The sequence below is a fragment of the Haliotis rufescens genome, unplaced genomic scaffold (genome assembly GCF_023055435.1).
Source record: "Haliotis rufescens isolate VD_foot unplaced genomic scaffold, xgHalRufe1.0.p SCAF_1, whole genome shotgun sequence".
Classification (NCBI taxonomy): Eukaryota; Metazoa; Mollusca; class Gastropoda; order Lepetellida; family Haliotidae; genus Haliotis; species Haliotis rufescens.
The window spans coordinates 19,747,141-19,763,144 of record NW_025963779.1 but is presented as its reverse complement, the minus strand read 5'-3'; the positions used below and the strand labels follow the sequence as shown (position 1 = coordinate 19,763,144).

Below are 16,004 nucleotides of genomic sequence, written 5' to 3'. Positions count from 1 at the left end.
AAAAAACACTTTTCCCTCGAAATATTTCAAAACATTCAAGCTATAAATATCAGTTTCTTAAGGTAGAGATAAGCCAAGAAGAAAGGAAGTTCTCAAACCAATTCCAGGAAATCCACAGGATGTTTGAGATACCATCTTGGCCTGCCTGACATATTAGGTGTCACCATCCCCTGCCAACAACCCACTGCAGCCATGGTGATGTGATTCCTCTCCCACTACAGCCACCATGTAACAAGTCGTCCTGCACTCTGTGTATGGGAACAATCTGTTAATCAGGTGCTCACCACTGCAGCCATTACATAGTAACCTGGGCACACTAGTGGAAATTTCATCAATGTATTCTCTATTGGGCTGGAATCAAATTCCAGCACCAAAATCAATAAACTGAAAATACATCCATTATATTGGGCTTGAAATACAAATATTGAGATAGATTTTTTTTCCTTCCACTCATGTCTGAACATTTCCAATACAGCTGAACATGCATGATAATTCACATTTCCCAACCATGCAACGCAGAAAGCATTTTTGTACAGCCCTGGAAACTGACAATGCCCTAACTTGAGGCCACACAATCAGGATTGCTTCTACAACACTAAGTTTAACATGTTTTTATTTATCAAGCGTTAACAAGTCCATAATAATTTGTTTCATATTTTATTATTACAACTGCTGTCATTGAGACACACATAGAGTACATGTGTTGTCTCATATGATCACTAGGCAGAGCTCCAGATATCTTTTTGAGCAATTGAGTTTTTACTCTGGGGTTTCTATCTTAATTAGGTTATTACATTTTTCATTGGGTAACCAATATTTTTTCACTCATCTATTCATTACACTATTGGGTTTTTACCAAAATTAGTGACATTTTAAGATTTTGAAAAATTGAAATAATGTTTCAGATGTATATAACTGTTCTGAATATATAGGCTTGACTCAGAAAGTAAATTATCTCGTAATTGTGTTTCGGAAATTAGCTCCTTTGTATGCATGCTGAAAAAGCTTCATTGGGTATTACACAAGCTGTTTTTATACATTTGAGTTTTTCATTTAATGCTTGCATTTCTGTATGCAAGTTAATTGAAAGTAATTGGGTTTTGAATATTTTTGGGGGGTATTTTACCCAAATACACTGCTTATCTGTAGCTCTGCTAGGACAGTGAAGTTGTCATTGTGACCAGCTTCAGGAGTAGTATTTCATCTCAAAAATAGGGTAAGTGTAGTGAATTCTATTTAATAAGGTCTCAGAATTACTCCGACCACATTATGGGAACCAGGAAATAATCAAATCTTGACCAAACAAACAAGTGAGTGAAAGTATCAGGAACACTTCAAGTCACTGAGGCACCCTGACACACAGTCAGCCCAATCCCCCAGCCTGACCACCTGATCATCTCTCGGCAACTCCACAGGTCCACAGCATGGGATACTCACGCTACGGAGATCTACTACTCCCTGGACACCCCATGGGGACAGCAATAATGATGAATCAGGGTCCGCATCCAGTATGCATAAAATGTAGAGAATGGATGCAAAAAAAAGAAACTGCATCCCGAAGGATACACAATAATATTCATTGTACCTACAGCGCATCAAGGGCAGTGACGTGTCTGTTATTTCATCCATCAATAATGACCACTGTCTACATGATCATTGATTCATACCAGGCTCTCAAGTAATTATCAAGATGTACAGTACACTACACCATATCATACAGGGCCCTCATATTGCCTGCAAGGACCCTTAAAAGTTATTATTTAGGGCCCCCCGGACCCCTAGTTCTATAAGTCAACGTAAAACTAGGTGAACATAAATTAAAACATTGGCATGCCTACCTGCACTCTATGAATAGCACCAATAACATGTTACATCACATTTGTGATTAAGGCTTTCATTGTGTTCACTTACCATGACTACACTATTGATTACTCCTATCATGATGGAGTACAGCACCTTGTCATAATTGGAGTTTCTGATGGGTAATTCAAATGAATTTAAACTGATATTCTGAACACACACATACAAATCAGTAATGCTGATCTAGTTTGTTTAAACAGACGAAGATCAAAGATAGATAATATATTATGAAACTCTGTATTCATTTGTAACAGCCCTCAATACCCAACATGATTTATCTGTGACTGAAAATGCTATCAACTGTAATCACTTCATGGTTATATAGGAAGCCATAAACATGGTCAGCGCTGACATCAACGAATGCAACACAGAAGAGTGAGTGAGTGAATGATTTGGATTTAATGCTGCTGCCACAACTGAGAAACGCAAAAATCAATGCAAGGGGGATTCATAAAGGATTTAATGTATCAGCAAAAAATATTATCTCTGTAGAGATGAGGATTTAAGTTTCACAGATGAACACACTATCATACCTTTAAAGATGGCAGCCTGCCATTATGTTAAGCCAGCATTAATTGAAATTTGTGTGTGTCTTGGCATTCTTTCTTCCACTAAAAGAACATTCAGAAGTCTCTTCTTTCATTTAGCTGACTCAAAGTTAATTATTTGTCATTTGAATTTTATTTCCTCAACCTTAGGTGTACATCTTTTTGAAAGATTTTAAGTGTTTTAGCTGTTGTATCTTTTGACATCCAGAAGCATAAACATGACAAACAACCTATTAGTGTACATAGAGAATCTCTTCAGGGTCTTTGAATACCAAATATATCAAGAACTGTTCATAAAAGTGGCACTTCAGTGGCACAACTAGGATGTGTTTTTACTCATAAACACAGATGTCCCCCTCCCCTTTTTCCGATACATTTGTTCAAGAAGTTACTATAAATGTGTTTGGAAATAAAGAAAGTAGCAAAAAAATTACTTAGAACTACAGAATTCTTTTCAAAATTTGGCTTATCTACGGTTTTATACGGTAATGCATTAATGAAGCATCACTACAGTTGATGCCATGTTGTCTCTTTATGGGAGATGAGACTATTGAACTTACAACAGCAGTTTGGATGGTAGATTGTATTGTGCTAGTAGATGTACCCATAATGAACAATCAGTAGCTTTAGGCTAAGTAGAAAGACTCTTCAGAGTTTCCAAGCTGTTCCCATGGAAACACAAGAAATAAAAAAACTTAGAATTGAAAACTATGAAAAGGAAATAATTCAGCAGGTGGTCACTGCACATGTACAGTTTCAAGCAAAAATATTCATTAATTTGAGGTTTATGGCTTGGAAACAAAGCACTGACTTGTTTGAGATGAAGTCCAAATTTTTAAAATGTGACAAAATAAAATTTAGAAAAATTAAAAAATAGCAAAAGACACCAGTTAATGGCATGAGCAATGCATATGCCAAGTTTCATTGAAAAACATGGAACAGTTTCAAGCTATGGTTCGGAAGGGGATGGGAACGCCGACAGCTAAGGGAATTAATTAGAATCTTCAAAATTAGAACATTACTAACATAGAGTTATTTCAAGAGAAGAGCCAGTGATTCCAAGGAGGACATTTCAATGAGCTGTGCCCTAAGGATACAAAATGCTGAAGGGGTAATTTATTTTTTGCATGCTAACATAATCATTTACAGTGTAAACTTTACAGATAAGTGATGATATATTTGATAGGAAAAGACACTCAGGTGAGATTCTATTTATCATCCAAAATCCTTCTTTCAACTTTTTCAGTTTGTAAACAGTTATAACCAGTGTCTTGAGTGTAAAAGGTTCACAAAATCAGCTTCAGTGGTAGAGATACTAGAGATGTCATTTGATTGTGACATCATGGTAACCAATGACATCATAATGATCTGCAACGCATTGTGACGCTATTAATTTTCACCCAAGCGATATCTTGGTTCCACCAGCTTCCACAGAAGATAATGCTTGGGTGAGACATAGCCATATATGCAAGGATATTAAACATAAACTCTGGGTTTCATGGTCATTCTCATGTTATCAACACGTGTAACTTCATGGGCTGTGTGTTCCCCTATCCCCCTTGTTTAGAGGATGCAGGAGGGGTAGACTTCAGCTAAAGTGTATCCTCCCCAGAGGAGGGGAAGGAGAGCAAGAGGAGACCTTATTAGCGAGGCAGACACACCTTTGTTGTGCTGATACAGCAATATTAGAAATTGATAGGCCACTAGCAGTACGCTAGTAAACCTTCTTGAGGTATAGCTAGCTCTGATGGCTACTACACTTTAACAGAATAATATCAATACACAAGAACAGACATTACTATGACAAATAACAGAACAAATTCTGAGCTGATTTGCTTCCGTTATTCACTAATAGTTTGGCCGGGGTCCAAGTCTGGCTAGGTAGCGAGTTTGGCAAGTCACACTGATTGAACTGAAGAAAATGATGAATAGAGACACATGCAATTTGTATTTCTTTTTCATGTCAACATTTCTGATTTTCAAAAAAAAAAAAATTCTTTTAAATTATGACATAACTGTTCACTATACAAATGGATACAGTTTCAGAGAATAACACATGAAATGTCAGAGATCAGACACAGGAGTGAGTGAGTGAGTGAGTGAGTGAGTGAGTGAGTGAGTGAGTGAGTGAAAGTGCGTGCGTGAGTGAGTGAAATGAGAACCACACATCATGTTATAATCTCTACATATCCTCTTGCAGGCAACACTTTCAACTAGCAACAACCAAACAAAATTACCAATTAGCCACATGTGTAGAAGATCAGTGATGCGGGGTTTCACAACCCCTTCTAGGTAACCCAATATTAACCTCAATTAATGCAAACATTTTCACAATCAAATCAACTGGAAAAGCAATTTAAGTAACCTTGGCTACCACTGGCAGCATGTTGGCATTATCTCCATAATGTCCCCATATAAGTCTTTTAGCATCTGGTTTCTACTCACAATTTGGAGATTAATTTTCAACATGCTCAAGTTGAACAGACTTTATCAGGACCTGCAGACTCAGCACTCCCTGGCTTAATGGGTGGTTTTGTTTGAGGCACTTTCAGATTAATGTCAAACAACAGCCATGATCATGGTGATGGCACACATTGAACTCTCTCACAGTTTATGTTCTCTTCAAATATCCAACTTAGAGGCCTCATTCATCGTACTTTCGTGTGGATTTTCAAATTCATACAAGTGCCACTATCTACTCTCCATCATACAAGTGCCACCATCTACTCTCTATCATACAAGTGCCACCCTCTACTGTCTATCATAGATAGTGCCACATCTACTCTCTATCATACAAGTGCCACATCTACTCTCTATCATACAAGTGCCAACATCTACTCTCTATCATACAAGTGCCAACATCTATCTATCATGTAAGTGCCACCATCTACTCTCCATCATACGAGTGCCACCCTCTACTGTCTATCATAGATAGTGCCACATCTACTCTCTATCATACAAGTGCCACATCTACTCTCTATCACACATGCACCACTATCTACTCTCCATCATACAAGTGCCACATCTACTCTCTATCATACAAGTGCCTCATCTACTCTCTATCATACAAGTGCCATTATCTACTCTCCATCATACAAGTGCCATTATCTACTCTCCATCATACAAGTGCCACCAACTACTCTCTATCATACAAGTGCCACATCTACTCTCTATCATACAAGTGCCTCATCTACTCTCTATCATACATGTGCCACTATCTACTCTCTTTCATACAAGTGCCTCATCTACTCTCTATCATACAAGTGCCACTATCTACTCTCTATCATACAAGTGCCTCATCTACTCTCTATCATACAAGTGCCACATCTACTCTCTATCATACAAGTGCCACATCTACTCTCTATCATACAAGTGCCACATCTACACCCTATCATACAAGTGCCTCATCTACTCTCTATCATACAAGTGCCTCATCTACTCTCCATCATACAAGTGCCACCATCTACTCTCTATCATACAAGTGCCACATCTACTCTCTTTCATACAAGTGCCTCATCTACTCTCTATCATACAAGTGCCACTATCTACTCTCTATCATACAAGTGCCAACATCTATCTATCATGTAAGTGCCACCATCTACTCTCCATCATACGAGTGCCACCCTCTACTGTCTATCATAGATAGTGCCACATCTACTCTCTATCATACAAGTGCCACATCTACTCTCTATCATACAAGTGCCACTATCTACTCTCTATCATACAAGTGCCTCATTTACTCTCTATGATACAAGTGCCACATCTACACTCTATCATACAAGTGCCACATCTACTCCCTATCATACAAGTGCCTCATCTACTCTCTATCATACAAGTGCCTCATCTTCTCTCTATCATACAAGTGCCTCATCTACTCTCTATCATACAAGTGCCACGTCTACTCTCTATCATAAGACACCTGCAGGTAGGCAGCTACAATCATTCAACCTTTCATGCTTGTAATAATCGTCCATCATCAGTTTAGACTAGAATTAACAACAGATAAAACTACTTCTATGCAAAGCAGACAGACAAAATTAATGAATATTTACTGTTTTTAACATTTGCCTTTTGTTTTATGCTGCAATCAGCAGTATTCCAGCAACGGGCAATACCCAGTTTGGGCAAGTCAAACCAGGTGTTGATACAATGAGCAACATCCCATGTCATCGGGGTTTCATGCTGTCAACAAAGTCACAGAGCCTGATCATGTGATTCAATCATTTATTCACCTCTTATGACAAGCAATAGAGTGTAGGGGTGTCCTATTCTAATACGGTTCCAACAGGTGTTTCTTACAGACCCTGAATGCATTCACCTCAGTACTTTGTCTAATTGTCAATATCTTGCAGCGCAACACAGGATTGCTATGGGTTTGGTATTTTTAAAAAATTATTATTATTATTATTATTATTATCAGATTAAAATAAAAAATGCAGCAAAGACGGTTTGGGTGATCCTGGCACAGTCAGGCTGGTTAGGCTCTTCATCAGCTCAGAGCCCTTGCCCCCTCTACACGCAGCCCAGAATGCGAAGCACCCAGAACTTTTCGGAGAATGTGAAGACTCCCCAACACTGCAGCCTTCTGCATTACCCAGATTGTCAGAAGGGCTGTTTCCCTGGTAGCAAACCTGGGTACTATTCCAGTGTCAGTCAACAGATTTGGAGATACCAAACCTAAGGCACCAAGAACAACGGAGAGTCGGACAACTTGCTACTTGGGATGCAAGCGTGACATTTAGAAAGCGAGGTCTGCATATTTGCCTTGTTTTTTTGTTTTTTATTATTGTTGTTGTTGTTATTATTTTTATCATTATTATTTGTTACTGTTCTTAAATCTACAAGCAAACAGCAGCAGGGAACGATTTCATTGTTTTCCTGCCAGCACCAGGTGCAACCAAGTGAATTAATCAGGTTGCACCACCATAATATTGGCTGCATTTTATCATAACTTGAAACACTATATTTTCAGTTATTTTGATTATTAAATCAAATCAAAGAGAAAATAAACTTGAGCATGTTGAGAAGTTGCTCCAGTATTTTATTTTTAGGAAATCTGCATGTGGCATTTCACATCTTGATATCCAGTAAACAACCTTAAACAGAAGTTTCAAAGCATCTGTTTGATATGATTATAACCTCATAAGTGACTGTTCTAGTGGTAATTGTGAAAAATTAATTCTGCAAGTTCACTGCATGCAGACCTGTGTATTTCACTATTTCCATGAACCTTTGTTTCCTGGACTGGACTCCAAGTTCTAAAAGAAGTTCCAGTTTTCCACATTTATCAAATATAACTGCTGTCGTGCACATGTGGTGGGGAATGTTACCTGCACCTGGTGCAAGCGGGCCAAGAAAGCTACCTGCACTTGCAAGGTTTTACCTCCACTGGTGCAGATTGGGATATAGCAAAATTGATCCCCGAGTATACACTGCTAATGCAATACTTCACCGAAGAGCATGTTACACATCACTCGACTTCTCTCAGTAAATCTTGGCATGTAACCTTCATTTACCTTATTCTTCCTGTACTACCTGATCAAACAGGAAGCTTACAGATACAATCAACAGTAGAGTGAGTGAGTAAGTGAGTATGGTTTTACTCCGCTTTTAGCAATATTCCAGCAATATCACGGCGGGGGACACCAGAAATGGGCTTCACACATTGTACCCATGTCGGGAATCGAATCCGGGTCTTTGGCGTGACGAGCGAACGCTTTAACCACTAGGCTACCCGACCGCCCCATCCACAGTAGAGATAAATACTAATCATTTCAAACCGATGGTTTATGGAACAACTAGTTTTAGGAGAAACACTCCAGATTTGCATTGTTTTAGTAATTTCTTACTCTGGAACTCAAATCAGTAATGAGTCAGATCAAATAATCAGTCTGATTCCCATTTATAATCTCTCATTCACCAATTAAATAGTCATTATTTGCTTGGAACACCAACAGAGCCCGCATGTTTCCCTCTCTGTTCCAGAAGGCAGCAAGAACAGTGAAGACAGACTGGAGACATCCTCTGCCCATAGCAACTCGGCCAGCAACAGCAGCACCAAGAGCCTGAAGGGCAGCACCCTCTGTCCTCCCCCCCAGCAAGCCCGGACAGCACCCCCTATTATTAATGTCACACATATATTTACGCATGCTCAAAGTACTACAGTATTATTACTACAGTTAATGAATCAATGTGTCATACTATTCTCAGCTCCCTGGGGGGGTATGCAACCTGGTCTATGAGGCTAGAAGGTTAACAGTCACGTTGCCATCTCATTCTACCGTGGACCCATTTGATGTTGTCATTTTGAAATACCCCTCATGGTTATAGTTTAATAATATTTAAAAAAATAGTATCCCAGCAGTGAAAGCATTTTCGGATTGCATGGATAATACGATTACTACTCCATTGTTGTCATCCACGTTTTCTGGTATAACGCTACACTTATGTATTTGTTGTCATTCACTTGATGCTCAGTTGATGAATTTATTACAGGTATAATTAGTGGTAAAGGTTCCTGTTTGGCATTTCTTGTGTCTGGGGTAATTATTCAATCTAAATCCAGGTTTGAAGTGAGGTGAAATGTGTGTTATGTAATATGCACATGGCAGCCAAGCAAGAGATGAATGATCAGTTGATTTACTTTTTTGTAAATCAATGGATCATTCCTAGCCATCAAAGGATTAACAGAAAATATGTTGATTGATTAATCACTGTTATCTTGCACAGTGGATATGTCAAAAGTAAGTGTTTACATGTCTAGGTTTACTAAAGCAAACGGAATACACTCATATCATGGTGTGAAATGCCAATGTAAAAACAACATACAGTCAAGTCCCGTTAATCCGACATTGTTGGTTGCATACGATTATGTTGGATTAACGAGTATGTCGGATAAACGAAATTAGGTAGTATCAACATTTGTGATCGAAAATTGGACAACTACACGATAGATAATGATACAAACACGTAATAAAAAAGGAAAAAGGAAATAATCATATTGTTGTGTTACATTGTTAGCAGAATATGTTTTCTAATGCTTAAGAAAGCTGCTTTTTTAGTGGCTAAAGTTGACTTCCTGTTAGTAATTTCAATGGCTGGTCAAAGTTTGTTGTTCTGACGTGACCTATAATGGGATGTCCTCAGCGGTAGCGAGAACTTGAATCCGATTTTAATGAGATTGAGGTAATCTAGGCATGTTATTAATCCTGTTTTGTTTATTTAAAGCAGTATTTGTTTATTGTTAAGTATGTTTATCTCTGCAGCTGTTGAAATATGCAGCTACTCGCGACTCGTCTCGTATCAAAACACGGGGCTGTGTACTCGCGGGCAAATGACCAAGGAGTACGCTGATCACTGTGTCTGATTAACGAGACTGATTTCAGCAATTTGTTGCAAATTAGGTGTGTCGGAGTCGGAGTGCGAGACTGACGGATTAACAAGTCTAAATAGCACTGATTAAATTTGTTCCCATCATTTGTGTCGGATAAAGCCGATTGTCGGATTAACGAGACTTGACTGTACTTTCTTCAAAGGGTTAACAGATAATACGTTGATTGATTGCTTATTGTTATCTAACTCAATTGATTTTTTTTTAAGAACCATGGACATTATGAAAATAGTTGTCACGTGGGCTTTCTCAGCTGACCTTTGAGACTTGACGACTATGTGAAACAACTGAAACAAACAAAGTGATCAGTTGAGAAATGAACACGGGTTATAACATCCCGAAATGATATATATATCTTAAAATATTTGATTGTTACAGAGACACGTGACATTGAATAAGTTTCTTTGTAACAGCTGCAGACAGGTGGGATATTGTTCCTTTATGTGGATATTCACGGATACATTCCTCGAACAAGGAAGCTTCCTAAAATTATACATATAAATTTGGTAGGTTGTAATTATGATATTTGCATTTTGTCTTTCTTCATTTGCAGTAGCATTGAGCAGATTCATTCTAGTTCCTCTACGTCTTGGTTGGGAAGTTCTTCGATGTGCGATAGACGTTGTTTTCACAAGTCTTTCCTTTGTCAATTAGTAAAATGTGATTCTCTCAGGCAATTTATAAAATGTCTAAATATTTCAGTCATTTTGACTGAAAAATCTGTCCATTTATTTAAATAATTTAGAGGGTCAAAAGGGCTTAAAAACATCACAATAGATTAATTATGCTAGGATTAGAAGCCAAACAATATAGAAATGTGCTTTTAATCCTAACATTTTCAGTCTCTTGAAACATAAAAATGTTTGGAATTAATAATAATACAGATGGACATAATTTTCAGTCAATTTGTAAAATAACTGAATATTTAGGCGTTTAATAAATTTCCTAAGTGAAAGTTTTGTACATTTTGACTAAAAATATTAACACGATAAAAATAAGCAATGTTCAGGTAAAATATTTACGGTACTTTGTGTTGCAAGTCAAAATAGTGTAAATGAAAATCGATGCTACCCACAAAGATACTAAACAGTTAGGGTGGCCTCTTCCCCGTGCGGCAATTCAATTCCCATAACTCTGTGTAGAAATTCAGTTTGGCCTGTTTTTACATTTTTTCCCCCTTTTTCGTATCAAAAGAGTATTAATTTGCATGAAGAAAGACACAAATAGTAACATACATTCATAATGTTTGTATTAGTGTACTTTTGAAAAAAAAAATTAACAGTAATCTTGACTTAGAAAGGGAAAATGTTAAAAAAAATGATGCAAAACAGTAGGGTAATTTCAATTGGCAACTGCAAACTTCATGTGATGAATTTTGTAATAAAACTTATATCATTAGAATCACAAATGCACAAGGAATACTATAACGCACCGTAACGCGATGTTTTTGCTAAAATTTCCTTATTATTTCCAAAACTATTTTGTTGATCAATGTGACCATACGCCCTTATACTATCAATAAAAGTTGGGGAGAGTCGCATTAAGTCGCATTAATATTGAGTCACATTTTTGGCTAGGGGTCAGCAGTCATATTAATTTAGAGACACGTTTAATTCAAGATTTACAGTAATACTTTGGCATAATAGAATGCCAAATATAGGATTGAATTATATATTCAGAGACTAATGATGTTTCTCTCCCAACCCCCCAACCCCCCCCACACACACACACACTCCCATCCCAATCCAAACCCCCTTCGTTTAAATCAAACTACTCCATGGCCACAGCTGTTCAGTTATTTTACACTGGTCTTGTTTACCCCGAACAGGTTGTCAAGGAAAACACCACAGATGTTGCACACATTGATACAAGTAACTGACAGAGCATCCAACACTGATAACTATTATCATTGACTTGGCCAGTCCTTGTTTCATCCCCTGCACAAGGCAGGGTAACAACAAGTATCATCTTCACAAAGATTGAACTGCCAAACTTTCACTTTCTTGGCAGATGCTCTATCCACTATGTCATAGAGGCAGTTTGTAGGAATACAAGTTTGCTACGGGCTAAAAGCTTGGTTGATCTGCTGCTCATTGCTCATGGTACATATAGAAACAATTCAGTTCCCCTCACCAAAGCATTTGTCATATCACTTTTGAATAAGTTTGGTTAAACATCACATCAAACACTATTTCAGTTATAACACCTTGTATCAGCCTGAAGTAATGCAGGTCTTAAATATTTCACACCCACAACAGGGTTAGAACTAAACCCAAACACTTTACTAGCCCAGGTAAAGATAAAATGCCCTTGTAATGTTAAAACAATGGGGAAATTTGGAAGTTTGTACTAGCCCTGGGCAAGTGGGATAGTGTTAATGTTGAACACTGTACGAGCATGAGTATGGTTCTGACAAACCTAGAAACAAAACCAGGGTGAGTGAGGGATTTGAACCCATGACCATCCTTGTGACACGCCTAAGGGACACAACTCTGCAACTAGGACATCTGTGTTCCTTTTAAAGTCCTAAAAGGAACTTCCCAAATCCTTGATTTCGGCTCCACAAACTTTAAACATTACAACACTTTGGGTTCTTCTGACACAGTGTATCGTTCACATATTGCCCAACTGGCTGCAATCTAATATGTATCACAATGCAAACTATTATCATGACAAGGGGTCTGCCCTTTGGAATGTAGTGAGTGAGTGAGTATGGTTTTACGCCGCTTTTAGCAATATTCCAGCAATATCACGGCGGGGGACACCAGAAATGGGCTTCACACATTGTACCCATGTCGGGATTCGAACCCGGGTCTTCGGCGTGACGAGCGAACGCTTTAACCACTAGGCTACCCGACCGCCCCTTTTTGAATGTAAGTGTGCCAACAAGTAAAACACTCTTGATCAATGAATGATCCTTTGTTCTTGTGGGAAATCATGTATAACAATTTCATAGACAGGTAGTGTGAAATTAGTGTCAATGACCTGGGCGTCGCTCCACAATGTCATATTATCACTACGACTGTCGCAAGTCTATATTAAAGTATGATCAATTTAACATATGATGATTTATGACAGACGTGGAATAAGGTCATTTTGATGGATGGCACCCTGGATCATAACTTGGAATGAATCCTCAAAAAATGTAATTTGACCATGAACTAGATAACAAGCAGTAGTAATTTAGAAAGTTATAAGAAGCCAGAAACTAGTATATAATTTTGTTCCATCTTGTAAGCTCAACTCAGCTCATAATAGTCACATAATAACACTATATTCGACTGAAAATGCGGCCAAGAGCCATGTTCAGGCTAGTATAGTCTTAAAGGTTTTTTTGAACAAACTGGATCTGGATTATCTAAACATGCTAAATGTCATATAATTTAAGGCCAAGAAAAGAATTCCTGTAGAAAACAAACATCATTAGCAGTGATGATCATGATGATAACCAATCACCTCCATCACTTCAAATGTATAAACTGAATCACAAGAATTTATAAACATGTTTAGTGAAATACTGATCCTTCAATGCAGTTTTACATGAGTTATTACAGTTTAACAGGCACTAAGTAAAAATGGCACCATATTGCCTGGATTCGACAAACATGGAACTTTTTCCGTAAGAATATGGCAGCTATCCTTTCGTGCCATTTCAGTAACATTACATAACAGTAAGATATACATGGATAAATAATTTAAAGCATTCAATTTTCAAGATAGGAACCGAAGCTTACGATTGCAAATAGAGAAGGGATGCTTGGAAAATATACCAAGTGAAGACTTAATTTCCTTTGCTTGCAACAAGAATGATCCAGCACAAGGCCAATAACTGTAACATAGCAGTGTAATATTACAATGTAATCGGTTACAATCTGTTTTTGACTGACACAAGGAAACATTGCCAAATCTATAACCCAGCATAATATGTCGGTAAATTAAATTTTTGACCAATTCAGTATTTCATACAAAAGAAAGTCTTTTTGTTCAACTTCATGGATATTTTATTGTAAGATCATAAAGATGATGAATGTGAGGAAAAAAGTATGAATGTTGAAATGTAATGCATGCTTGTGCTAATGTTGTATATGAGAAATGAAAGCACAGCAAAAAGAAATTACAAATTTGATTGAAAGATGTGACTGAGATATGGTGAAAACATATTCACAACATTGCATGACCAATATTATTATCCATTTGGAACTGCCCGTTCATGATACTAAGATCAGAATGGATTGCTTGATCTTACCGAGAACTTAACAGCCTCAACACTTATTGGCTGATAACAAAATCCCCCTGACATTAGATCCTATGGAAGGTATGTCAGATCTTCAAGGAGAGAAGTGTCACGTCAGAATAACAGATCTGATTATTATGAGATTGCATAATCTGCATGCACTAGTGAGTGTGTATGGTTTTACGCCGCTTTTAGCAATATTCCAGCAATATCACAGCGGGGGACACCAGAAATGGGCTTCACACATTGAACCTGGGTCTTCAGCGTGACGAGCTAACGCTTTAACCACTAGGCTACCCGACCGCGCCTTCTGCATGCACTAAACTTGCCTCAGCTATAATAGTGTGTGGGACCTTATCTTCTGTACATGGGATGTATGTGCAGAACGCAGAACGCAGAACACAAACAAATAAAAAATATGTAACAGTATCGCAGACCTTTGACATTTGTCGTGACGTTTCGGATAATTGAACACTAGATTTTAGAAAAATGATTAGCCTATTGACACGAGGCCTGGTCCACAAAATAAATTAAAGCAAACATCGACATAATGCAAATATGTACATGTACGGATCTAAAACATAAAGAGAGATCAAACCACCATATTTCCAAGGTTACAATGTGCTTAAATAACAGTAGCAACCTACTTGCAGAACAAACAGTTGTCAAAATGTCAGAAATTTGACAGCAGACGAATCTCAGAATGAAGGTAAACACGTTCTGTTTTCATTAACGTTTCGTGGCTCAAACTATAATATATTTAACTACAGCATGCACAAACTTCGAGATTAAAATATAAAGCATACGTGAACATAGTTATTACCTGCAACACTGCGATCACAACTGTATAAACAACTTATTTTGACAGGTTTGCACATGGATTTATCATTGTCTAGTGGTGGTCGCCATATTTAAAAGCCGTAACTGGTCGATAAAGTGCTCCAAGCGGGTTCACACTACTAGTCGATAAATTCGGAACACGTGCGAGTCTGTGTGCAACCAAGCTGTGTTAGTGAAATGTAAAAAAAATACTGTTCGGAACATATCACGGAATATGATTGTGATGTAAAGTCATCATTTGAACTTTACTTTAAATTTTAGTATTATTTTAATAAACTATTTCTAACTGACACTGGCTGTAAAGATAATTTTCGATGCGCTGTAGGACATGTAGGAATCATAAATGTAGAGTGATCCACGAACTAGTTTTGAATAACTCGTATATTTATAAAAAGTGCGTACTACCTCAGTACCATTCATATTAAGCTGCGACATGGTATCTCAGTGGGCTAGGTGACGGTAAAACCGCCCCCGTGTAACTTGTATTTATGAGTGCGGGTTGAAACAATAATCGCTGGTATTGTATACAGAAATGTACCCCAGCTAAAATCAGAAAACAGAAAGGTACCCTAAACGGCGGACGAGTCCATATTCCTCCACCCAAAACCGAAACCGGTTTATGTTCCGGTTCCCCTGATGACGATCTCGAGTGCATGCTGGATAATGTTGTGCATCGTGGAATATTAGAATAATGTACGTATAAGTCACAGTGTTTGCTCGCTTTTTTATCTAGCACACTGGAATGCATCTCATACAACAGTATGCCACTTCAGACCCATTTTGGTAAGTAAATACCGAGAGAAAAATATACAACGCCTACTGCGGTGTTGAATTTTACCGCGGTTTGGCATTCAGGGCGTCTTGAACGTATACGTATTAAAGCGTTCCATGATTCCATGAACCGGTTCAGCGCGTTGCGCAAAACGGCCTACGGCGTAAAGGTGAATTGGGGGTTAACGTCACATTCGTTTGAGTGAGTGAGTTTGGTTTAACGCCGCTTTTAACAGTATTCCAGTTATCCCACCACCACCACCACATTCGTTTGAAGTGTGCATGCACGTGTTTGTGGCTGCTTGTACTGGTCCGGACAAATGCCGATTTTATAGTACAAGTCCACTGAGATACCATGCCG

The 16,004-nt window shown here is 38.0% G+C and overlaps 1 protein-coding gene across 1 annotated transcript in view; it reads right to left on the bottom strand.

Annotated features, from left to right (window-relative positions):
• LOC124113391 overlaps nucleotides 1-14,982 on the bottom strand; it is a 91,109-nt gene extending 76,127 nt beyond the window's left edge. Inside the window, exon 1 of the mRNA XM_046473704.2 lies at nucleotides 14,856-14,982. The gene's annotated coding sequence lies outside the window, so the exon portion shown is untranslated. The remainder of the gene's footprint in view (nucleotides 1-14,855) is intronic.
• Nucleotides 14,983-16,004: the final 1,022 nt, after the last annotated feature.